A 25,598-nucleotide genomic window follows, 5' to 3' on the forward strand; every position below is an offset into this window, starting at 1 on the left:
GCGGACGCATCAGCGACGCGGTCGCGTGGATCAATTTGTGCCAAAGGCACACCTCCAGCCACGCTCTCGCGTGACTTTCTGATCGATTTCTTTTCTTCCCAATGCACTGGTGACGCGGACGCATCAGCGACGCTGCCGCGTCGCGTGCGTGCTTTTTTTTATATGTAATTATGCAGTATGCAATATGCAGTGCTAATGTAGATGCTATGAATACTTCTAGGTTCAATGAAAATAAAATAAAATAAAGACAAACAACACGAAATAAAATTGAAAAAGAAACGATCATACCATGGTGGGTTGTCTCCCACCTAGCACTTTTAGTTAAAGTCCTTAAGTTGGACATTTGATGAGCTCCCTGTTATGGTGGCTTGTGCTTGAACTCATCCAGGAATCTCTACCAATGTTTGTACTTCCAGTAGCCTCTGGGATCCCAAACTAGGCGCAGAAAGCCTTCAAGCAGGTTAAAGCAAGTGACAAGGCCCCAAGAGTGTTGATTGCCAGAATGAATTCCGGGGTCCCAAATCTTGCTTTTGCACCCGTCTTCTAGCTGATTATCATGATTCCATCTAGGTGGTTCAGGGTTAGAATTCTCACTGAAGCATCCAAACAACTTCCTAGACCCATTCAATTGAGCTCTACACCAACCTTTGCGTTTAAACTTAAAGCTTCCAACCATAATGAACCTTACAGGAGAATTCTTACCACTGACCATCTTCCTCTTACTCTTAATGCCACAAAGAGCTCTAAGTTGACCATCCGTCTCCAGTAGACCATATTCAAGTGGGATTAGAAAGCTAAAGGATATGAATTTTACCCACTTGAATGTTGTGAAGGATGATGGCAACTTAGGGGGAGGGGTCTCCAATAACTTCGGCAAGGTAATTTCAAGCTCCATTCCCCTGGGCTCTTCTTTAACAGCTTCCACCTCTTTGCAAGCTTCTTCAATTTCAACCTTTTCCTCTTGGTAGCTATCTTCCAATTCAATTTCTTCTTCATTGTTCACCAAGAGTGTGGGAGGTTGTGCTTTTTCTTCTTCCATCTCCATGTCAAGTTCAATGGGAGAGGATTCAATTGCGGATAAGAATTCATCAATGATTGAATCCATCTCTTGATCATCCTCTTCAAAGTCTTCAACCATGATATGTCTTGGAGGTTGTACACCCTCTTCAACATCAATTTTAAACGTCTTTGAAGGAGGCTCTATGTCTTGACTTTCCCAAGGAGGTTCAGCATCTCTTAAGTCTTCAACCACTTCTTTTTCTTCAATAATTCTGGCTTCCTCCACTTGTTCCAGTACAAATTCATGCTCCTTGCTGTCCACCGGAGTTTCTAATGTCTCCTTCATACTACGTTCTTCATTAGATTGTCCACATGAAGCCATGGGGGTTCCTTGAGTGTCCGAACATCGGGAAGCTAATTGTTTATCGCTTGATTCAATTGGTGAAGGGTTGCATGAAATCTTTCCACTATTTTCTTGTGACGATCCTTTGATTCTTGTTGTGCTCGGCTATCATAAGTAGGATCATAGTGCTCTTGGATTGATGGATATGGAGATGGTGAATATTGAGGTGGTGGTTCTGGGCGTGGTTCATATGGTGGTTGGTGTGGTAGATAAGGATTAGGGTTATATGGTGGTGTTTGGTGGTAAGGGGCTTGTGAGTATGGTGGTTCAAAGTTGTGTTGAGGAGATGGTTTATTGGCATATGATGGAGCTTGCTGGTAACTACAAGGGGGTCCACCATATCTATTGTCTTTGCATGCATTGTAGGATGGTCGTTGTCCATGGTATTTTGGAAGGTGATGTTGCCGAAAGGGTTGATCAGATCCACGTGGCTCCTTCCATCTCTGATTCTTTTGACCTCGATGCATGTCCCTATTATAATTTCCATTCCTTGTAACAACATTGGAACCAAACTCAAAGCGAGAGGGGTGAGAACTCATAATAGTAAATAAAAATTAAAAACGAAAATAAAATCAAATTTTAAATTAAAAGGGTATTTAAATTTTGAAATTGAAAATTAAATTTTTGAAATTTGAATTTTGAAATTTTGAAATTTGAATTCTGAAATTTGAATTTTAAATTTTTTGAAATTTGAAGTTTGAAATTTGAAAATTTTTAAATTAAATTTTGAAAATTTTTAAATTTGAATTTTGAAATTTGAATTTTTGAAATAAGATAAGATAACTAAATTTTTGAAAATTTTTTTTAATAACTAAATAAAAACCAATAACCTCTTAATTTATGAAAAAAAGCAAAAATAAAAATAAAAATAAAAACAAATAAACAAGTAAAAAGTAAATATTTACAATAACCAATAATAAGGCACACGTTTGCAATTCCCCGGCAACGGCGCCATTTTGAAAGAACTGAAGATTGATGGTTTAGAGGTTATAGTAAACTCTCGTTGAAAGTATAGTTACTAAACCAAGCAATCAACCTTTCTTACAAAAGTTTTGGTTGTCACAAGTAACAAACCCCTTTAAAATTGATAACCGAGTATTTAAACCTCGGGTCGTCTTCTCAAGGAATTGCAGGGAGGTATGTTCTTATTATTGGTTATGAGTCATGTAAATTGGGGGTTTTGAAAGTAAGGAAGCAGTATGTTGAATGATAATAAGAATAAAATAAATAACTATAAAATAGACTTTTGGCAAGGTATGAAAACTGGAAGTCCTATCCTGGTTATCCTTATCAATTGTAATGAGAATTGGATTTTTCTCCCACTTTGTTAACCTTTAACTATGAAGGTAAGTTAAGTGGATGAATTAATTCTTATTCCTCAAGTCCTAGTCTTTCCTTGGGAAAAGTTAGAGTTATTGGAACCCAAATTAATTCTGGAAGAATTCCAATTTTCAATCAACCATGAGTTTGATAACTCAAGCGTCTCCAATGACTCAACCAAAGCCAAAAGGGAAAAATCTAAATTATTTATATAAATAAAAGAAAGCAATCAAAATTCTGAAATACCTCAAATTATATTAAATAAAGAAATCAATTCTAACATGGAGTTCATAAGCCAATTAGGCAACATAACTAATACAAGCATTAAAGCATCTGAAAGTAAAAGAGAAATATAAAATAAAAAGAATATTGAACCTGTGACTGAAGATGAGTTGAACTAAACTAATAGAAATCCTAAAATCCTAATCCTAAGAGAGAGGAGAGAACCTCTCTCTCTAAAAACTACATCTAAAACTAAAAATTATGAATTATGAAAGCATATTTATGAATGGATGCATTCCCCCACTTTATATAGCCTCTAATCTGTGTGTTCTGGGCTGAAAACTGAGTCAAAAACAGCCCAGAAATCACTCCCAGTGGTTTCTGTTACGTTCAGGTCGCGGGAAAGTGACGCGGAGGCGTCGTCCACGCGTTCGCGCGGATTGCAATTCGCAGATAAAACGCAGGCGCGTCATTCACGCGTTCGCATCACCTAACGTCAGAGCAGCTATAGCAAATTATATATCAAATCGAAGCCCCAGACGTTAGCTTTCCAACGCAACTGGAACCGCATCATTTGTATCTTTGTAGCTCAAGTTATGACTGTTTGAGTGCAGAGAGGTCAGGTTGGACAGCTTTAGCAGTTCCTTCAGTTTCTTGTATTCCTTCCACTTTTGCATGCTTCCTTTCCATCCTCTGAGCCATTCCTGCCCTGTAATCTCTAAAATCACTTAACACACATATCAAGGTATCTAATGGTGATAAGAGAGGATTAATATTAGCAATATAAAGGCCAAAGAAGCATGTTTTCAATCAAAGCACATAATTAGGAAGGCAAATGTAAAACCATGCAAATAGTATGAATAAGTGGGTAAAGAGTTGATAAAAACCACTCAATTGAGCACAAGATAAACCATAACATAGTGGTTTATCAATAGGCTGCTACATTTATTTCACAGGGTTCGGAGATGGGAAGAGTCTAATGCCAGGGCATCTTAGCCTCGTCTTACTAGTCTTTTTCCTTTGTTTTTACTAGGTTTTATACACTTTCTTGAGTTACAAGTTAGCCATTTGGGTAGAAATTCATGAGTACTTGGATTCAATCAACCATGAGTAAATTGATGCATTTTCATGAGCTTTTGTGCTATAATTGATTATATGTCAAGGATAAGAAGAAGTCTCATGATTTTAGCGTAGCATTGATGCATTTGTTAATTGATGATAGGTGACCAAAAGGCTTAGAGGAAGGTTGAAGAAAGGGGATGTCAGGAATGAAAATGAAGGCAGCATTGAGATGATCACGTTTGAGTTCATGTTTGCCTCAAACGTGAACTCAAATATGGATAACAGCACAACCACCCTGGAGGAGCTCAACGTTTGCACCAACGTTTGCCTCAAACGTGAGGTCAAACGTTGGCTAAGGAATACGCTGGGAGGAGCTCAATGTTTGCACCAACGTTTGCCTCAAACGTGAGATCAAACGTTGGCTTAAGAATACCCTGGAGGAGGAGCCACGTTTGCGCCAACGTTTGCCTTAAACGTGAGGTCAAACGTTGGCTGAAGATTGCCTTGCGGAGGATCACATTTGAGCTCACGTTTGACCTCAAACGTGAACTCAAACGTGAGTGATAGCAACCACCTGTTCTGCATAACGCCATCACATGAAGACGTTTGAGTCAATGTTTGCCTCAAACGTTGACTCAAACGTGAATGATCCCAAAGTCCATAGTGCAAACGGATTTCTTCTCAAGACCAGAGCAATCAACAGAGTCTATATTCAACCCAATTTCATCAAGGCCAAGGGCCCAAATTCAAGGCTTAATGATCATTAGAAGAGAGTGTATAAATAGCTTAGGATTTAAGTTTTGAAAGAGCTTTTCTTTTCAGGTTTTTTTACTGGACTTCAGTGGAGAGCTCAATTTTATTTTTCATTGTTCTTCTTGAGATTTAGAGTTTTTGGGGAGAATTGGGAAAGAGAATTGAATTCTCTTCCTCTGGGTTTTCTTGTCTTCTTTTCTACATACTTTGCTTGAGTCTTGGGTGTTGAGAATTAAGGAAATTCTGTCTCAATCTCACCTTGAGATCTCTCTCTATTTTCGTTTCACTACATCATTTGAGAAATTGAGACTTGAATTTATTTCTTCTACTATTTGATCTTTAATTCTCTTGCAATTGATCTTTGAATTGGATCAAGGAAGGCAATGAGATCTAGACTTGGTTTTCTAGTCTCTTGACCCCTGAGATCCTTCATTTTTCTTTCTGTTTATCTGCTGAGGCTTCTTCAAGCCAATTTACCTTTCTATTTGAGATTTATTTCGACTCAATTCATCTTTTACTTTCCGACTTGTTGCAATTTACTTTTCCCTATTTAAATTCTACAATCCCAGCTCCTTGAACCCTTTAAGATTCCAGCAATTTACATTTCTTGCAATCTAAGTTTCTGTCATTTACTTTACTTGTTCTTTAAGATTCATCACTTTTACTTATTTAGTTCTTTAATTTACTTCAATTCTTCCCTCTCCCTTTACAATTCATGCAATTTAGCTTCTGTCAATTACAAATCACTCAAATCAACTCTTGTTCGCTTGACTAAATTAACCACTAAACTAAAGTTGCTCAATCCTTCAATCCCTGTGGGATCGACCTCACTCCTGTGAGTTATTATTACTTGATGCGAACCGGTACACTTGCCGGTGAGTTTTGTGTTGGATCGCTTTCCACACATCAAGTTTTTGGCGCCGTTGCCGGGGATTGATTAGGTTGATAATGATTAAGTGAGGTGGTGATCTAGATTAAGCATTTTTTCTTTGTTTTCAGCTAACACATTAACTGTTTGAATTTTTGCCTAAGCTAACCAAAACTTCACTCTAGCAATAGATTGAAGTGTTACTAGTTTTCTGGTTTTGTGTGTTTCTTGTGTTTTGTTTGTATGTCAGGTACAAGGAGAGCTATACCTACCTTTTGTGAACAAGACAAAAGAACTCTTAGAAGGGTAAGAAGAAAAGCTAGAGGGAAGGCTGTTGTTGGAGAGGAAGATTCTGAGGAAGAATATCATGAAATGGAAGGGGATCCCTCTAATTCCAATCATCCAGAAGGAGGGGTCAACAACAATCCACCACAAAGGAGAGTATTGGCCTCTTATACATTTGCAAATCTTAGACATTGTGGGAGTAGCATTCTTACCCCAAATGTCAATGCAAATAACTTTGAACTGAAGCCACAACTCATCACATTGGTCCAAAACAACTGCTCTTTTGGAGGAGGGCCACTTGAAGATCCAAACCAACATTTATCCACCTTCTTGAGGATATGTGATACTGTCAAATCTAATGGTATGCATCCTGACATCTACAAGCTGCTACTATTCCCATTCTCCCTCAGAGACAAAGCCACTCAATGGCTAGAGACATTCCCAAGGGAGAGCATCAACACTTTGGAAGATTTGGTAAGCAAGTTTCTTGCCAAATTTTACCCACCTCAGAGGATTATTAGATTGAAGACTGAAGTGCAAACATTCACACAATTGGATGCTGAAACTCTATATGAGGCATGGGAGAGATATAAGGCTCTGCTCAGGAAATGCCCACTAGACATGTTCACTGAGTGGGACAAACTGCAAAACTTCTATGAAGGACTCACTCTGAAGGCTCAAGAAGCACTGGATCACTCAGCTGGAGGCTCTTTGCAACTGATGAAGACCGCAGAGGAGGCCCAAAACCTCATTGACATGGTGGAAAACAACCAATATTTCTTTGCTCATCAGAGACAACGCCAACCATCACAGAGGAAAGGAATGCTAGAGTTGGAGGGAGTAGACACAATCCTAGCTCAACACAAAGTGATGCAGCAGCAAATTCAGCAACAATTTGAGCAAATGGCTAAGAAGATTGATAGCTTACAAGTTGCATCAGTGAATGTCACAAGTCAACCATCAACTCCTTGGGGGCAGAATGAAGAAAATCAAGAGGATCAACAGCAAGAGCAAATTCAATATGTGCACAACCAAGGTTCTGGATCAAGTAAAGTTTATGGTGACACTTATAACCCATCCTGGAAGAACCATCCAAACCTTAGGTGGGGAGATAGCCACAACCAGAACCAGCAACCATGGCAAAGGAATCCAAATCAAAACACTTCAAGAAACAACCAAAATTACAACCAGCAGAGCACTAACCAAAACTCCTACAGAAAACCCCAAAACAACTACCCCACTTCCAAAGATCCATCCAATAATCAAACCACCAACCAAAACACTTACCATCAACCCTCAACGCCCCACAACCAACCAATCTCACAAGACTCTCAGAGGATCACCAATTTGGAGATGTTAATGGAGAAAATGATGAAGCACCAAGAAATGACAACAAAGAACCAGGAAGCTTCCATGAAGAATATGGAGAGGAGGATTGGACAACTTTCCAAGTAAATTGCAGTTGAAAGGCCATCAAGCTCATTACCAAGCGACACCATTCCTAATCCAAAAGAAGAGTGCAAAGCTATACAGCTAAGGAGTGGAAGGACATTGGTGGACAACAAAGAAGCAACCAAGAAGCTTATGGAAAGCGACAAAGAACCAACAGAAAAAGAGGAAGCTAGCAACAAGGACATGACAACAAGCAAAAATATCCCAGAAAAGCTCAAAGAAAAGGACAACCAGCCACACAATTCAAGGGGAGAAAAGGAGGAACAAACCCAAGGACAGCAGTAAGCAGAGAAGAGCTTTACACCTCCATTGCCATATCCCCAAAGATTCAACAAAGAAGCAAAGGATCAACACTTTCATAAGTTCCTTGAGACTTTCAAGAAGTTGGAGATAAACATTCCCTTGGCTGAGGCATTGGAGCAGATGCCTCTATATGCGAAATTCCTGAAAGATCTCATCAATAAGAAGAGAAGTTGGCACGAGAAAGAAACTATATTGCTCACTGAAGAATGCAGGGCATTAATTCAAAAAGGGCTTCCACCCAAACTTGAAGACCCTGGAAGTTTCTTTCTGCCTTGTACCATTGGAAGATTGATCATCAACAAGGCAATGTGTGATTTAGGGGCAAGTATCAACCTAATGCCCTCTTCTTTGGTGAAAAAGCTTTGTATAGAGGAAGTGAAGCCAATACAAATGTCTCTGGAACTGGTGGATAAGTCAGTGATATGTCCCAGGGGTGTGATTGAAAACCTTCTATTTAAGGTGGACAAATTCATATTCCCTGTAGACTTTGTGGTCTTAGACTCAGATGAGGATGGAGATGATTCTATTATACTGGGGAGACCATTCTTGGCCACTGCTAGGGCCATTATAGACGTGGAGCAGGGAGAGCTGACCCTCAGAATGCATGATGAAAGTATCACCTTGAATGTCTTTCCAGAGACACAGCTCAGAGATGAAAAGAAAAACTGCATAGAAATTGACAAAGAGGACTTGCAGTGGAAGGAAGGAACTAGCAAGGAAATCACTGATTATTTTCCAAGGCAAGAAACAAACAACACAGTAAGGCAAAAGGAGAATGAGACTGTGCAAGCCGAAGAGGGAAATCAAGAAGAAATTGAAGTGTTAACCACTGAGAAGAAAATCCCCAAGGTGAAGCCTACTGTCAAGGAAGAAGGATCAACAAAAAGAAGAAAGAAAAGCAAGAAAAAGACTCAAAAGGGGTGGAAGAACAAGAAGATCCCAACTGAGGGGTTCTCCAAGGGTGATGAAGTACAATTGATCTATCAACAGTTGGGAACAAGCCAACAAGCCAATGACTACTACACTATTTGCAAAATACTCTCACTTGAGCATGCTGAAATTGAGCATCAAGGAAAAAAAAGGAAGCTCACAGTGAGGGGGGACAAACTGAGACACTACAGTCATCAACCACCCTAATGGGGGCCAATGTCAAGCTAGTGACAATAAACGAGCACTCCATGGGAGGCAACCCATGATTTAGTTTTCTTGTCTTTAATGTTTCAATATGAATAATAATTGTTGCACTAACGTGAATTCAATTCTTTCTAGACAAAATTGGCAACTGTTCATGGCATTGGAGGGCATATGATCGAATTCTAAGTTTGGTGTGCCCACAAGCACACTATGACATAAGTTCCTTGGGCTATGTAACCAATCATTCAGCCTGGTGTGGTACATATTGCAAGAAGCTAAGTTTGGTGTTGCACACCAAAATAATCTAAGGGAGAATGAAGGATTCTAAGTTTGGTGTTCCACCAAAAACCTCATCATACAACACATTTTCACCTTATGCATAATGCTAGCTTCAAGCAATCAGATAAACTAGTTAACCAAGCTGCTGTTTTCTAGTTTTTAGTTCCATAACCTTTAGCAAGGCCAAGAGAGTTCATAATTAGTTAACTTGTTACATCAGAAAAGCAGTGGCAAGGGTCTAAGTTTGGTGTTCACACACCAAAGTAAGTTCAAAAGCCCATAAATAAGCTTTGCATACTAACCAGCTGCCTTAAGGGCTTGGGAAGCAAGCAACTTTTGAAACTCATACAGAAAAATGGCCAACATTTAGAAACAATCTGCAGTAGGACCCAAAAGAGACACAACAGAAGGAAGAATGAAAAGCTGCAACCCAACATGTTGTATTTACACTTGATCCTTGTTGTTGAGAAATGTTTTAATTTTGGGAATTCTTGTATGACCTGCTAAAGTGTTCCTCTGGTTGCAAGTGAAATTGTTTGTCAAGAATGCTGATCTGCATAATAATTGTCATCCTTCATTACCTTGAATTTTTTTTTGTTTCGCATGTAAGAGAAATGTTTGAATTAGAAAGTGAATATCCAATGTTGCAAAAGTAGGAATGAAAGTTAGTGGTGGTAATTGTTGATTTAATGCATGGCTCATAAAATAAAAGTTGTACAATGACATTTTCCTAGAAGTGTGAATTGGTTTGTTGTTATGAAGGCTTGTATCATAAAAAATCCCTTGAGAAAGAAATAAAACAGAAAGAAAAAGAAAGAGAAAAAGCTAAAAATGGTAAAGAAAACAAACAATAAGGCTAGGCACCAATAGCTTGGACCCTAGGACACATGCCTGTGGTGTTTTTGTACTAGGATATACTTGGACAAGTAAGCTCTGAGGAGTATTTCAAAACTTGGCCACTTAGATCAACTGATTTGGGATCTCCAACTGAAAGTCCACAATAAAGAGCAACCTAGCCACAAAACATTTAGTTATCCAAAGAGATGTTGGGCATCAATGATTCTAGGAAGAAAAGGGTGAGCCATGTGTCTGTGGTGAAGAAATGTTGAGCAAAATTAAGCCAAAGACTACTGCAACATTTGCCACCAAGCCTTCAAAGAATAATAAGCTCTCTGAGCAAAACAAAGAAGGAAAAGTTAGCAAGGGAACAAGCAAAAGTAAAGCCTTATTGCAGCAAACTTAGTAAACCTTTGAGGAAACATCTCTTATGTAACAGCAAGCAATAAATGAACCACCATTGTCTGCATAAAAACCCCATGAACTAAATTCAACTATATGCTCAATAAGGATATGCACACTTCTCTGTTTCATGTCATTTTCTCTTATGTTTGATGCTTGCTTGGGGACAAGCAAGATTTAAGTTTGGTGTTGTGATGCCAGGGTATCTTAGCCTAGTTTTACTAGTCTTTTTCCTTTGTTTTTAATAGGTTTTATACACTTTCTTGAGTTACAAGTAAGCCATTTGGGTAGAAATTCATGTGTACTTGGATTCAATCAACCATGAGTAAATTGATGCATTTTCATGAGGTTTTGTGCTATAATTGCTTATATGTCAAGGATAAGAAAAAGTCTCATGATTTTAGCGTAGCTTTGATGCATTTGTTAATTGATGATAGGTGACCAAAAGGCTTAGAGGAAGGTTGAAGAAAGGGGATGTCAGGAATGAAAATGAAGGCAGCATTGAGAAGATCACGTTTGAGTTCATGTTTGCCTCAAACGTGAACTCAAATATGGATAACAGCACAGCCACCCTGGAGGAGCTTAACGTTGGCTAAGGAATACCCTGGGAGGAGCTCAACGTTTGCGCCAATATTTACCTCAAACGTGAGGTCAAACGTTGGATTAAGAATACCCTAGAGGAGGAGTCACATTTGCGCCAACGTTTGCCTCAAACGTGAGGTCAAACGTTGGCTGAAGATTGCCTTGGGGAGGATCACGTTTGAGCTCACGTTTGACGTCAAACGTGAACTCAAACGTGAGTGACAGCAACCACCCGTTCTGCATAACGCCATCACACGAAGACGTTTGAGTCAACGTTTGCCTCAAACGTTGACTCAAACGTGAATGATCCCAAAGTCCATAGTGAAAACGGATTTCTTCTCAAGACCAAGAGCAATCAACAGAGGCTATCTTCAACCCAATTCCATCAAGACCAAGGGCCCAAATTCAAGGCTTAATGATCATTAGAAGAGAGTGTATAAATAGCTTAGGATTTAAGTTTTGAAAGAGCTTTTCTTTTCAGATTTTTTTACTGGACTTCAGTGGAGAGCTCAATTTTATTTTTTATTGTTGTTCTTGAGATTGAGTTTTTGGGGAGAACTGGGAAAGAGAATTGAATTCTCTTCCTCTGGGTTTTCTTGTCTTCTTTTCTACATACTTTTCTTGAGTCTTGGGTGTTGAGAATTGAGGAAATTCTGTCTCAATCTCACCTTGAGATCTCTCTCTGTTTTTGTTTCACTGCACCATTTGAGAAATTGAGACTTGAATTTACTTCTTCTACTGTTTGATCTTTAATTCTCTTGCAATTGATCTTTGAATTGGATCAAGAAAGGTAGTAAGATCTAGACTTGGTTTTCTAGTCTCTTGACCCCTGAGATCCTTCATTTTTCTTTCTGTTTATCTGCTGAGGCTTCTTCAAGCCAATTTACCTTTCTATTTGAGATTTATTTCGACTCAATTCATATTTTACTTTCCTGCTTGTTGCAATTTACTTTTTCCTGTTTAAATTCTACAATCCCAGCTCCTTGAACCCTTTAAGATTCCAGCAATTTATATTTCTTGCAATCTAAGTTTCTGTCATTTACTTTACTTGTTCTTTAAGATTCAGCACTTTTACTTATTTAGTTCTTTAATTTACTGCAATTCTTCCCTCTCCCTTTACAATTCATGCAATTTAGCTTCTGTCAATTACAAATCACTCAAATCAACTCTTGTTCGCTTGACTAAATCAACCACTAAACTAAAGTTGCTCAATCCTTCAATCCCTGTGGGATCGACCTCACTCCTGTGAGTTATTATTACTTGATGCGACCCGGTACACTTGTCGGTGAGTTTTGTGTTGGATCGCTTTCCACACATCAGAGTCCGATCACTGTGAGACTCGGAGAGTTTGGTTGGAGTGCTACGGAGTGCCACTCCATGTCTGGTCAACAGATACTTTTAAAACCATAGGAGGACAATGGGGAGAAATTATTAAATGCGATGTAGAAAAGGAAGCAGGAACAACTTTTAGAAGTGGACGGCTTCAAGTTGACACTGATGTTTTTGACGTGATTAGAGAGTGGGTGCATGTCTCTATTGGTGCTAGTGGTTTTGATGTTTTTGTGAAGGAGTTGGGCTGTGAGGTTTGTGGTGTAGAAAATATGGTTCAGAATAAAGTAGAATATACAGTGAGTCGCAGATCTTGTTCTGAGGATAGTAGCCTGATGGCTGGGGCGGTGCCATGGGATCCGGCGGCTGACATGTTGGTTTCAAACGTGCGGTTGGTAGATGGGGACAAGGATAGAATGGTCATTCGTGAGGTCTTATTTAATGATTTAAATTATAATTATTCAAATTTGAATAATACCGCTAATATCATGGATTCGATTAGTTCCTATCAAGGTAATGAAAAGGAGGATTTTGAGGGATATGGTTTAAATGAGGAGGAGGGGTCGGAGAGGACAGTTACGCAGGATTTAAATAGGTGTGGAGATGAAGTAATTCATGCTGTTATAAGGAAAGAGGGCTTGAATCAAATGGGCTGCTCTTTTTATTGCCAAACTAGGGCTGGATTTGAGAGTAAGGGAGAGTTGGGCTTGGAGTTGAGTGGCCCAAATCACAATGGATTGGAACTGGGGCTTCGGGTTGAAGAAACTCAGCAAGATGGGAGGGAGGATGCGGAAGGGGCTGGTACGGGCTGGGGATTGGGCCTAGGGAAGGATGGGTTAGTTAACGAAGAGAGGCTGGGTGTGTTGGTTGCTGACTCGGGTCGGGATGGAGGGTCGCGGGTCTGCAGGAATCGCGAGAAGGCAAGGATGGGAGGACACGGGGAGGCGGCTGGGTGCTACGTAGGGTGACCTAGAGGTTGCCGACGAGGATTATGGCATGACAGAGAGGGAGAAGCAAACTGAGCAGGGACCATGGCGGGCTGATAAGCGTGGTCTGTGTGTTATGAGGGGTAACCCAGAGGTTGCCGATGAGGACTATCGCATGACGGTGAGGGAGAAGCAAATTGAGCAGGGACCGTGGCGAGCTGATGAGCGCGGTTCCATGGCTGATCCGGCGTCCGATGCCATAGGGAACAATCAGGCTGGGAACGACGAGTCGGGGGCGCTATGGGTGGTGGTTGCAACAAAGGCTTCGAAGGAGATGGCTGAGGATGGGGGGAGAAAGCCTGCATGTGATACCAGTTCGGGTATTCCAACACAAGTATCTGGGAGTCCGATAGCTATGATAAGGGACACAAGGCTAAACACAGAGGTGCGCAATGGGATGCTGGATCCAGGGAAGCAGGGGACGTTACTGGGGAAGAGCCGGAGGAGGATCAACGAGAGGAGACAGTTGATGACAGAAAAATGAAACAAGAGCAGATAAAGGAAAATCAGGAAACCTGGGCATTGGCGGTGGAATCAGGTGCAGTTTTATATGATGAGGAGGTGGATATCTGACGTGGCGAAAATTGGCGAGTTAAGAAAATATTATAAGAGATGCGTTACAAGTATAGTTCTCAACCAACCAAAATTCCGCTTATCAATTTAGAAGGGTTGTCACAAAATTAGAATTAAAATATTGAGAGTATGAATCCCAGGTCGTCTCCCAACGAGTTACAGAAAGGTGTGTTATTTTATTAATTAGATGTTTTCTAAAATGGTTTGAGTTGATAAATAGGAAATTAAATCAGAGAAATTATGTAATTTAAATAAAAACCTTGACCGGGAGTAGATTAGTTGGAAGCCCTATCCTTGATGGAGTTCTCTCAAGATCAATTGATAATTGAAGGTTGTCTGCTCAGTTATCCTTTACCGGATAAAGGAAAGTCGAGCAAGTTGGAAGTCAGTTTCTATTCACAAGTTCTAATCCTCTCCCTTAGGAAGGACTAGTGTCAGTGATTAGAGGGCGACTGGTGCATGAATTGTAAATCACACTTTTCACAACTCGTACCACTAACCAGCAAGTGCACTGGGTCGTCCAAGTAATACCTTACGTGAGTAAGGGTCGAATCCCACGGAGATTGTTGGCTTGAAGCAATCTATGGTTATCTTGTAATTCTTAGTCAGGATATCAATTATAATTATCAGTTTGGATTGCGAAAAATAAAAGAGCATGAATTAAATACTTGTTATGCAGTAATGGAGAATATGTTAGAGTTTTGGAGATGCTTTGTCTTCTGAATCTCCGCTTTCCCCCTGTCTTCTTCTTCACACATGTAAGGTTCCTCCTATGGCAAGCTGTGTGTTGGTCGATCACCGTTGTCAATGGCTACCATCCATCCTCTCAGTGAAAATGGTCCAGGTGCGCTGTCACCGCACGGCTAATCATCTGTCGGTTCTCACTCATCCTGGAATAGGATCCATTGATCCTTTTGCGTCTGTCACTACGCCCAACCCTTGTGAGTTTGAAGCTCGTCACAATCATTCAATCCCTCAATCCTACTCGGAATACCACAGACAAGGTTTAGACTTTCCGGATTCTCAAGAACGCTGCCAATGGATTCTAGCTTATACCACGAAGATTCTGATTAAGGAATCCAAGAGATACTCATTCAATCGAAGGTAGAACGGAGGTGGTTGTCAGGCACACGTTCATAGGTTGAGAATGGTGATGAGTGTCATGGATCATCACATCCATCATATTGAAGTGCGAATGAACATCTTAGATAGAAACAAGCGTGTTTGAATAGAAAACAGAAATAATTGCATTAATTCATCGAGACACAGCAGAGCTCCTCACCCCCAACAATGGAGTTTAGAGACTCATGCCATCAAAGAGTACAAAGTTCAGATCTAAAAATGTCATGAGGTACAAAATAAATCTCTAAAAGTTGTTTAAATACTAAACTAGTAACCTAGGTTTACAGAAAATGAGTAAACTAAGATAGATAGTGCAGAAATCCACTTCTGGGGCCCACTTGGTGTGTGCTGGGGCTGAGACTTGAGCTTTACACGTGCTTAGGCTGTTTCCAGAGTTAAACGCCAGGTTGTAACCTGTTTCTGGCATTTAACTCCAACTGGTAACCTATTTCTGGCGTTTAACGCCAGAATGCAACATGGAACTGGCGTTGAATGCCAGTTTACGTTGTTTATCCTTGAGCAAAGTATGGACTATTATATATTTCTGGAAAGCCCTGGATGTCGACTTTCCAACACAATTGAGAGAGCGCCATTTGGACTCCTATAGCTCCAGAAAATCCATTTCGAGTGTAGGGAGGTCAGAATCCAACAGCATCTGCAGTCCTTTTTCAGCCTGAATCAGATTTTTGCTCAGCTCCCTCAATTTTAGCCAGAAAATACCAGAAATCACAGAAAAATACACAAACTTATAGTAAAGTCCAGAAATATGAATTTTGCCAAGAAACTAATAAAACTATACTAAAAACTAACTAAAACATGCTAAAAACTACATGAAATTACCCCCCAAAAAGCGTATAAAATATCCGCTCATCACAACATTAAACTTAAACTGTTGCTTGTCCCCAAGAAACTAGACAAATAAAATAGGATAAAAAGAAATCGAGAAGCAATAATATCTCAGAGTTTTAAGTGAAGCTCAGATTCTAATTAGATGAGCGGGACTAGTAGCATTTTGCTTCCGAACAGTTTTGGCATCTCACTTTATCCTTTGAAATTCAGAATGATTGGCGTCCATAGGAACTCAGAATTTAGATAGTATTATTGATTCTCCTAGTTTAGTATGTTGATTCTTGAACACAGCTACTTTATGAGTCTTGGCCGTGGCCCTAAGCATTTTGTTTTCCAGTATTACCACCGGATACATAAATGTCACAGACACATAACTGGGTGAACCTTTTCAGATTGTGACTCAGCTTTGCTAAAGTCCCCAATTAGAGGTGTCCAGGGTTCTTAAGCACACTCTTTTTTTTTTTGCTTTGGACCTCGACTTTAACCGCTCAGTCTCAAGTTTTCACTTGACACCTTCACGCCACAAGCACATGGTTAGGGACAACTTAGTTTAGCTGCTTAGGCCAGGATTTTTTTCCTTTTAGACCTTCCTATTCATTAATGCTCAAAGCCTTGGATCCTTTTTACCCATGCTTTTTGGTTTTAAGGGCTACTGGCTTTTTCTACTGCTCCTTCTTCTTCTTTCTCTCTTTTTTTTTTGCTGCTTTTTCTTGCTTCAAGAATCAATTTCATAATTTTTCAGATCATCAATAACATTTCTCTTGTTCATCATTCTTTCAGGAGCTACCAATTTTAACATTCATAAAATTCAATATAAAAAATATGCACTGTTCAGGCATTCATTCAGAAGACAAAAAGCATTGCCACCACATATAGATAATTAGAATTTTCCTTATTAAGAACTCGAAAAAATATTGCCTCCTTATAATAAAAATATGCTATTTTATTCATGTTTGATGATGATGAGAAAAATAAATTATAGCTTAATTGGAGATAAAATCAAAATAGAGATACTAATTACTACTACTTATATATAACTTCTAAGGTAAATTTCTAAAAAGAACAATTATCACAGAGTTAAGGCTAAGATTAGAACTCAACAACCTTGAATTTGGGAGGTGGATGCCTCTTTAGTCTGTGGAGTGCTTGGCCCTTCAAGAGATAGCTTCTGGTGCTTCAATTCCTTCAGTTCATGCCCTTGCTCTCCTTGTTCTCTAAGCAGTTTACAGAGCATACTATTTTGATTTTGCTGTTCTTCCTTCAGTTGATCCACAGCTTCTTGCAACTTGGTGACAGATGCTTCTAGGCGCTCCCAGTATTCAATTTGAGGGATTTCCGGGAGGAACTCCTGTGCTCTCCTCTTGATGGGTTCGTCCTGCACTTGTTGTCCTTCCATAGACTTTTTGGTGATTGGTAGCTCAACTGGGATGTACTCATCTACTCCCATTTTTATTCCAGCATCTTTACATAACAGAGAGACCAAGCTTGGATAAGCCAATCTGGCATCTTTGGAGTTCTTGTTTGCAATCTTGTAAAGCTCACAAGCAATCAGCTGATGAACTTCCACTTCTTTTTCCAGCATAATGCAATGAATCATCACTGCTCTTCTGATGGTGACCTCAGAGCGATTGCTAGTGGGCAATATAGAGCGCCCAATGAAGTCCAGCCAGCCTCTGGCGACTGGTTTGAGATCTCCTCTTTTGAGTTGGTTCGGGGCACCCTTTGTGTTGGTTGTCCATTTAGCTCCAGGGAGACATATGTCCTCTAGGATTTTGTCCAAGTTCAGGTTTGATCTCATCATTCTCCTATTAAAGGAGTCTGGGTCATCTTGCAGTTGAGGCAGCTTGAAGATATCCCTTATTTTGTCAGGGTGGGTGTGAACAATCTTCCCTCTGACCAGAGTTCTATAGTCATAGAATGCGGTTCCCGCTATTCTCTGCCTGTCTGTCTGCCACAGATTTGCATAGAATTCCTGAACCATGTTTCTTCCCACCTTTGTTTCAGGATTAGCTAGGACTTCCCAGCTCCTATTTTGAATTTGCTCTTGGATCTCCGGATATTCATCTTCTTTTAGATTGAATTTAACTTCTGGGATCACTGACCTTAGACCCATTATTTTGTTGTAATGGTTTGAATGTTCTTTGGTTAAGAACTTCCCTTGATTCCAGAGTGGTTTTAGAATATTCTCTTTCTTACCTCTTGAGTTGGTTTGTTTTCTCTTAGGAGCCATGATCTTAGTGGGTGTTGGCTTAGTGTCACGGATAACCACACCAAACTTAGAGGTTTGCTTGTCCTCAAGCAAAAGAAAAGAAAGGAGAGGGAAAGAGGGAGAGCCAAGATCGACTTGTGGAGGAGAGGGGAGAGGCCGAACCAACATTTAAAGGGAAGGGGGGTGGGTTTCGAAAATTGTTTGAAAAATATATGATAGAAAAAGTGATTTGGAAAAGATAAGTATGATAGGAAAAGATGTAATTTAAAATTGAAAAGATATGAAAGATATTTGAAAAAGATAAATCTGAATTTTGAAAAAGATGTTGTGAAGATTTGAAAAAGATATTGATGAGTTGAAAAGATTTTAGAAGGAAAAGAGATAGAATTGTTTTGAAAAGGATTTGAAAATAATTTGAAGAGGATAAAAAAAAGGATTTATGAATTAAGATACATTTGATATCTTTTGAAAAAGGATTTGAAAAATTAGGATTTGTAACATGTTTGTGCAAGAAATCATGAATTGAAACATAAAAGATGGAAAAATTTGAATTGAAAACGAAATTGCCTACTCCCCACAATCCTGGCGTTAAACGCCCAACTGCTGCATGTTTTGGGCGTTTAACGTGTAACGACCCAATTTTCAATATGTCTAGATCATACCGGAAACTGAGCGCTACCAATTTGTCTTCCTAATTATTATCTATTATTTATCATATGAGCCTGATTCGTTGTTAAAAGCGTAGTTAATTTGCGAGGTGTATTTTTTTTTTTTGAAAATGTTTGGATTAATAGACAGAATCATTTATAATCAATTCACAAATAATAACAGATAAAACAGTTATAAACAACCACACATAAATACATCACAAGTAGTTGACAACATTCGGTGATTCAGCCTTTTTTAGAATATAGACTGTTAGTTAGAACACCCCTAGATATAGCTAAATAATATCTATATACATGTATATATATACAACATCCCAGGTCCTGACCTGTTCAAGAGGTCCCTAAGCTGGCACCTAGGCTATCCTAGACTCTATACTCACCTAGTCCCTCTAAACTACTAAAGCGAGGGAAAGTACGTTCTAGGTATTCAAAACTCAAGTCAGGTGGAATGTCATCAAAAGATAGAACATCATCTGCTACTCCTCTGCACGATCAGACTTTTCCACAGGACATCTCTCTGGTATCTTATGAAGTAGCCACACAATAGGAATCTCGTACAGAGGATTTAGGTTAAAGTGCGCATACGAACGGGGTGCAGATGTTGGCTGGTCTCATAGTATATACATATAATCAGAGAATGATATTCACCCTAGACTCAGAAGACTATCTAGAGCATAATCCTCTTCTTGCAAACGGTCATCAGCGAACTATGGTAAGGTACTCTTACTTCCATCTGAAGGGGGAAGGGAGAGAGAAGGGGTAAGAACTGGGGAGTTCTTAGTAGGGTCAGGGTTATTAGTTACGTTCATTAATTCTATGTTGTTTAGCAGACTATTAGCAGAATACAAAGAAGCAGTAATTAGAAAACACAGATAAGTAGAGAAGATAGAGAAAACAGATAGCAGAACACAAACAGAAGAATACAAGAAAATAACACAAGCGCAGAGAATGGAATACAAACAAGGAAAGCATACATTCATACCACAATCATAACAAAGGAAATGCACAACCAAGTATGATGCATGTCTAGCCCTAGCGCAGGTAATGAGCTCATCTGTCGGTTTCTACCCACTCCCGACGTAACCCGAAGTAGCTGAAACGGGTATGGTTTTCCAGTCAGCATAGGTACAGTTCTCACTAACCGACGTATACGTCATATCCTCTGTAAGCAAACTCTGCATTACAGGTGGCAGCATTCCAGTCGTGTATGAAATCATATTCTCTGTAAGCAATCCTTGCCTTACAGGTGCGGCATTCTAGCCGTGTATGAATTAATATCCGCTGCAAGTGATCCCAGGTTATCAGTTGCAGGTACAGCTCTCAATAGCTGTGTAACACTGGAAAACGTTCTGTGGTCGTACCACTATCTATCTGACTGCCTTCACGCAGCAGATCATTACATAATCATTCTCATTATCATCATTCATCATCATTCTCATTATTCATCATCATTTTCACATTCTTATGCAGTACCTCTTTCTTTCTCTGTTCAATCATACTGTACAAACTTTACATCTTTCACTTTTACAATATCCTCGCTCAAACCATTTCTCTTTATCATATTATTCTTTTCTCTTTGTATCTCTTTACTTTACTCTGGTTACTCTGTGCTCTGTGTTACTTTATTCTGCTCTGATTTCTCTATTTAACATGTGTATTTAAAGCTTATGTAAATTTCGGTATGAATAGTTAGTCTGTCCCAGGTATAGGTTCATTAAGTCTATACTGAAACAGTTTAACTTTTCATATAATACCTAACCCTAGTCGCAACGTAAGTACTAACTAAGTTGCCCTAGTTCGTTCACTAGTCTATGTCTGTTTTTCTGTCATTAAAATTTTACAGACTTTTTCTTTGGTTTTTATATTTTCTTTAACTTTTTATCTTTTCTTTATCTTTACCTCACTAACATGTTATTACCACTCCCTAAGTGTTTTATGAAGGTAATTATGAGATTCTGCACTTAAAGTTGTCTTTCTAAAGCTTTTACAGAAAACTGCCTTTTTCGCATTATTTTATTATTTTTATTAAAATATTATTTTTAATTAAATATTATTATTTATTATTTTATTAATATATTTTCGAAAATTAACTTACCTTTTACTTTTAACCTTTAAAATTCACTTTTTACCACCCGTAACTTTTAATATTTCTACTTTTACCACCCTAACTTCCAAAAATTACCATATAACCCCTTAAACACCAAAAATTTTACTTCCTTTCCCTTTCTAAGATCTAAAAAGTGTTCTTCAATATTTTTCACCACACTCAAAGTGTTCTTCGTGTTCTTCGTATATTCTTCAAATTCTTTCTCTGTTTTTATCCGTTTTTCAGTCTTTTCAGCAACCGATTTTTACCAAAATTCAAAATAAATTTTCAGCCACTAAAACTCCATCTTTTCTACATGATTTTAAAACAAATTGGACCTCAATTTAAGCTCTAGGTTTCGTTTTCCAGCAGCCACAAGAACACATTCATAGCTTGAATTTCATCAAATTTCATCAAATTTTCACCAAAATTTCAACAAAAATTACTCATACAAACAATCAATTTCAAGCACAGCCAAACAATATCATAATCACACAACTCAAACACAATCAATCAAGATTAAATTCGTCAATTCCTACCTAGTTTTGCTGCTCTTAATTCGGTTAAACTTTCAGGTGGTCCTTAAGCACTTTTTCCTCCTAAATCAAATCAAGAACAACTTTAAATCCAAAAACTCTTAACTGACCAAATCTCACTCAGTATGTTAGGAAGAGATATCTCACCTTATACTTGCTGGAAATTCACGTTTCTTGGCCCTCAAGTCAAGTTAAGCATGATTCCTAAGGAAGAACATCAAGAAAACACATGTTTTGCATGGTTTTCCTTGAAAACCGAATTGAAATGGGAGGGAGACAGCCATCTCACCTTATTTCCATCCTTGATAAGTTACATGGTTATGTAGAGGAGGAAGAGAGGATCATTTTGGTGAAATCGGAGTTTTGATTTGAGTTTTAGTTCAAAAGAAATCAAGCTTTGAAGATTAAGTGTTCATGAAAGTTTCTCTCTTTTCTCTCTTGTTATTTTCGGCCAAAATGATGAAATGAGACAGCCTTGGAGGTCTTGGGGCTGTAAGGTGAGTTGTGATTGGTTGGCTTGGAGGTGGATTAAAATAATATTAAAATATCTCTAGTGTACAACTACTAAAACTAGGTGTATCGGAACACTCGTAAAAATATCTCTAAAAATTATTTTCTGAGCTACTAGCATAAATGACACTAGTAACATATTTATTATGAGAATATAACATTTATAATGAGGCCTTAGCATTGCTAAATTCATCAGAGAGTGCTGGTGCTAAGCTACACCAGTAAACCGTAAATCCAGTTAAACTGATTTTTCTGTTTTTAACAAAAACTGACCAGGTAACCTTATAATGTCATTCAAGAATTTTCTAATACTAATATAATGATAATATTATACTATTATCTCTCTCCTCTCATGAATCGAGTCCAGTTAGTCAAACAGAGACTATTTACGAAAATTAGAATCAAAACTGCCAACTGATACAGTTCAAAAACAAGGTTCTTCACGATTGCATTATCGAGCTTGCCTCAGAGGAGGTTCTAACATAAGGATGACATAATGATAATGAGGATTGAGATTCTTGATGATATATTAGAGGTGTTCCCTTTACTGATCTTCCAGAGAAATCCGTACTTTCAGAGAAGATCTTATGTACCCGAAAATTAGGGTTGTTACACTGAACCTGAAAGGACTCTGAAGATGAAGGTAAAAGAAGCTAAAGCACAACACTCTGGAGAGGACCTTACAAAAATTTTCGAAAAAGAAATAGACATGGCAGCCGAACCCAACAACAATGGTGGAGATGCAAGGAAGATGCTTGGTGACATTACTGCACCATCTTCCGACTTCTATGGAAGAAGCATCTCAATTTTTGCAATTGGAGCAAACAACTTTGAGCTTAAGCCTCAATTAGTTTCTCTAATGCAGCAGAATTGCAAGTTTCATGGACTTTCATTGGAAGATCCTCATCAGTTCTTAGCTGAATTCTTGCAAATCTGTGACACTGTTAAGACCAATGGGGTTAATTCTGAGGTCTATAGACTTATGCTTTTCCCCTTTGCTGTAAGAGAAAGAGCTAGGATATGGTTGGATTCACAACATAAAGAAAGCCTGAACTCTTGGAAAAAGTTGGTCAATGCTTTCTTGGCCAAATTCTTTCCACCTCAAAAGATGAGCAAGATTAGAGTAGAAGTCCAAACCTTCAGACAGAAGGAAGGTGAATCCCTCTATGAAGCTTGGAAAAGATACAAGCAATTGATCAGAAAGTGTCCTTCTAATATGCTTTCAAAATGGAGCATCTTATGTATATTTTATGATGGTCTGTCTGAATTGTCCAAGATGTCATTGGACCACTCTGCTGGTGGATCTGTTCATCTGAAGAAAACCCCTGTAAAAGCTCAGAAACTTATTGAGATAGTTGCAAATAACCAGTTCATGTACACTTCTGAAAGAAATCCTGGGAATAATGGGATAACTCAGAAGAAATGAGTTCTTGAGATTGATACTCTGAATGCCATATTGGCTCAGAATAAAATATTGACTCAGCAAGTCAATATGATTCTCAGAATCTGACTGGAATGCAAGTTGCATCCGGCATTACTAAAGAGGCCTCCTCTGAAGGAGACGCTTATGACCCTGAGAACCCAGCAATGGAAGAGGTGAATTATATGGGAGAATCCTATGGAAACACTTACAATCCTTCATGGAGGAATCATCCTAATTTCTCATGGAAGGATCAACAGAAGCCTCAACAAGGCTTCAATAATAATAATTATGGTAGAAATAAGTTTGGCAATAGCAAGCCTTTCCCATCATCTTCTCAGCAACAGACAGAGAATTCTAAGCAGAGCCTCTCTGACTTAGCAACCATAGTCTCTGATCTATCTAATACCACCTTCAGTTTCATTACTAAAACAAGGTCCTCCATCTGAAATTTGGAGGCACAAGTGGGTCAACTGAGTAAAAGAGTTACTGAAATCCCTCTTAGTACTTTCCCAAGGAATACAGAAGAGAATCCAAAGAGAGAGTGCAAGGCCATCGATATACCCAAAGTGGCCGAACCTATAGAGGAGGAGGAGGCAGTGATTTCCACTGAGGAAGACCTCAATGGACGTCCACTGACCACTAAGGAGTTTCCTAATGAGGATCCAAAGGAATCTGAAACTCATACAGAGACCATAGAGATTCCACTGAACTTACTGTTGCCATTCATGAGCCCTGATGATTATTCTTCCTCTGAAGAGGATGAAGATATTGTTGAAGAGCAAGTTGCTCGGTATCTTGGAGCAATTATGAAGCTGAATGCCAAGCTATTTGGTAATGAGACTTGGGAGGATGAACCTCGATTGCTCATCAATGAACTGAATGCCTTGGTTCAGCAGGAATTACCTCAAAAGAAATCGAATCCCAGAAAATTCTTAATACCCTGTACCATAGGCACCATGACCTTTGAGAAACCTCTGTGTAACCTGGAGTCAGGAATAAACCTCATGCCACTCTCTGTAATGGAGAAACTAGGGATCTTTGAGGTACAAGCTACAAGAATCTCAGTAGAGATGGCAGACAGATCAATGAAACAGGCTTATGGACTTGTAGAGGATGTCTTAGTGAAGGTTGAAGGCCTGTACATCCCTGCTGACTTCATAATCCTAGACACTGGGAAGGATGAGGATGAATCCATTATCCTTAGAAGACCCTTCCTGGCCACAGCAAGGGCTGTGATTGATGTGGACAGAGGAGAGTTAGTCCTTCAATTGAATGAGGACTACCTTGTGTTTAAGGCTCAAGGATCTTCTTCTATAACCATGGAGAGGAAGCATGAAAAGCTTCTCTCAATACAGAGTCAAACAGAGTCCCCACACTCAACTTCTAAGTTTGGTGTTAGGAGGCCACTATTAAGCTCTGAGTCTCTGTGAAGCTCTCTAAGAGCTCACTGTCAAGCTATTGACATTAAAGAAGCGCTTATTGGGAGGCAACCCAATGTTATTTAATTATATTTATTTATTTTCCATTGTTATTTTATGTTTTCTTTAGGTTGATGATCATGTGGAGTCATAAAAATAGCTGCAGAATTGAAGCAGAATAAAAAATAGTATCAAAACTAGCACACCCTGGAGGACAGGCTTACTGGCGTTTAAACGCGAGTAAGGATAGCAGAATGGGTGTTTAATGCCCATGCTGGCAGCATTCTGGGCGTTAAACGCCAGAATGGGCAGCATTCTGAGCGTTCAGAAAAATGCCCAGTAAAGAAGGATTCCTGGCGTTTAACGCCAGCCAGGGTATCTGGCTAGGCGTTAAACGTCCAAAGAGGCAGTCAAGTGGGCATTAAACGCCAGAAATGGAAGCATTCTGGGCGTTTAACGCCAGGATGACACAAGGGAGGTAATTTTGTTTCCAGTTCAATTTTTTTCATTTTTCATGTTTTAATTCATAATTTTTTGCATCAAACATATTTTAAACGTTCATCTTTAAATTTTTATTTTCAAAAATTAATAATCTTTCAAATTCTTTTTAATTCTTTTCCAATTCTTTTCAATTTCTTCCAAAACGTTTTCAAAACTTACATATTTTTTTAAATTTCTTTTCAACTCTTTTTAATTTTTCTTGCATACAGTAATAAGTTTTCAAAATTAATTGCACCATTCTTCTTCTACTCCCTTCTATTTTATTTTGCTCGAGGACGAGCAAAGCTTTTTAAGTTTGGTGTGGAAAAGCTCAGCTTTTTGCTTTCCATAACCATTAATGGCACCTAAGGCCAGAGAAACCTCTAGGAAGAGGAGCAACAAAGGCAAGGAAAAGACATAAAGGAGCTCAAAACCTCCATTGGTTCTTCAAGAGGAAGAAGAAGCCACCATCACTAAGGTGGACCCGTTCTTTAATCTCCTTGTTTAT

The 25,598-nt window shown here is 38.9% G+C and overlaps 1 non-coding gene across 1 annotated transcript; it reads right to left on the reverse strand.

Annotated features, from left to right (window-relative positions):
• Positions 1-22,883: 22,883 nt before the first annotated feature.
• LOC112738891 (small nucleolar RNA R71) lies at positions 22,884-22,990 on the reverse strand. The gene has a single exon (XR_003169842.1). It is a non-coding gene; the product is annotated as a small nucleolar RNA R71 (small nucleolar RNA).
• Positions 22,991-25,598: the final 2,608 nt, after the last annotated feature.

Source organism: Arachis hypogaea, chromosome 13 (genome assembly GCF_003086295.3).
Source record: "Arachis hypogaea cultivar Tifrunner chromosome 13, arahy.Tifrunner.gnm2.J5K5, whole genome shotgun sequence".
Lineage (NCBI taxonomy): Eukaryota > Viridiplantae > Streptophyta > Magnoliopsida > Fabales > Fabaceae > Arachis > Arachis hypogaea.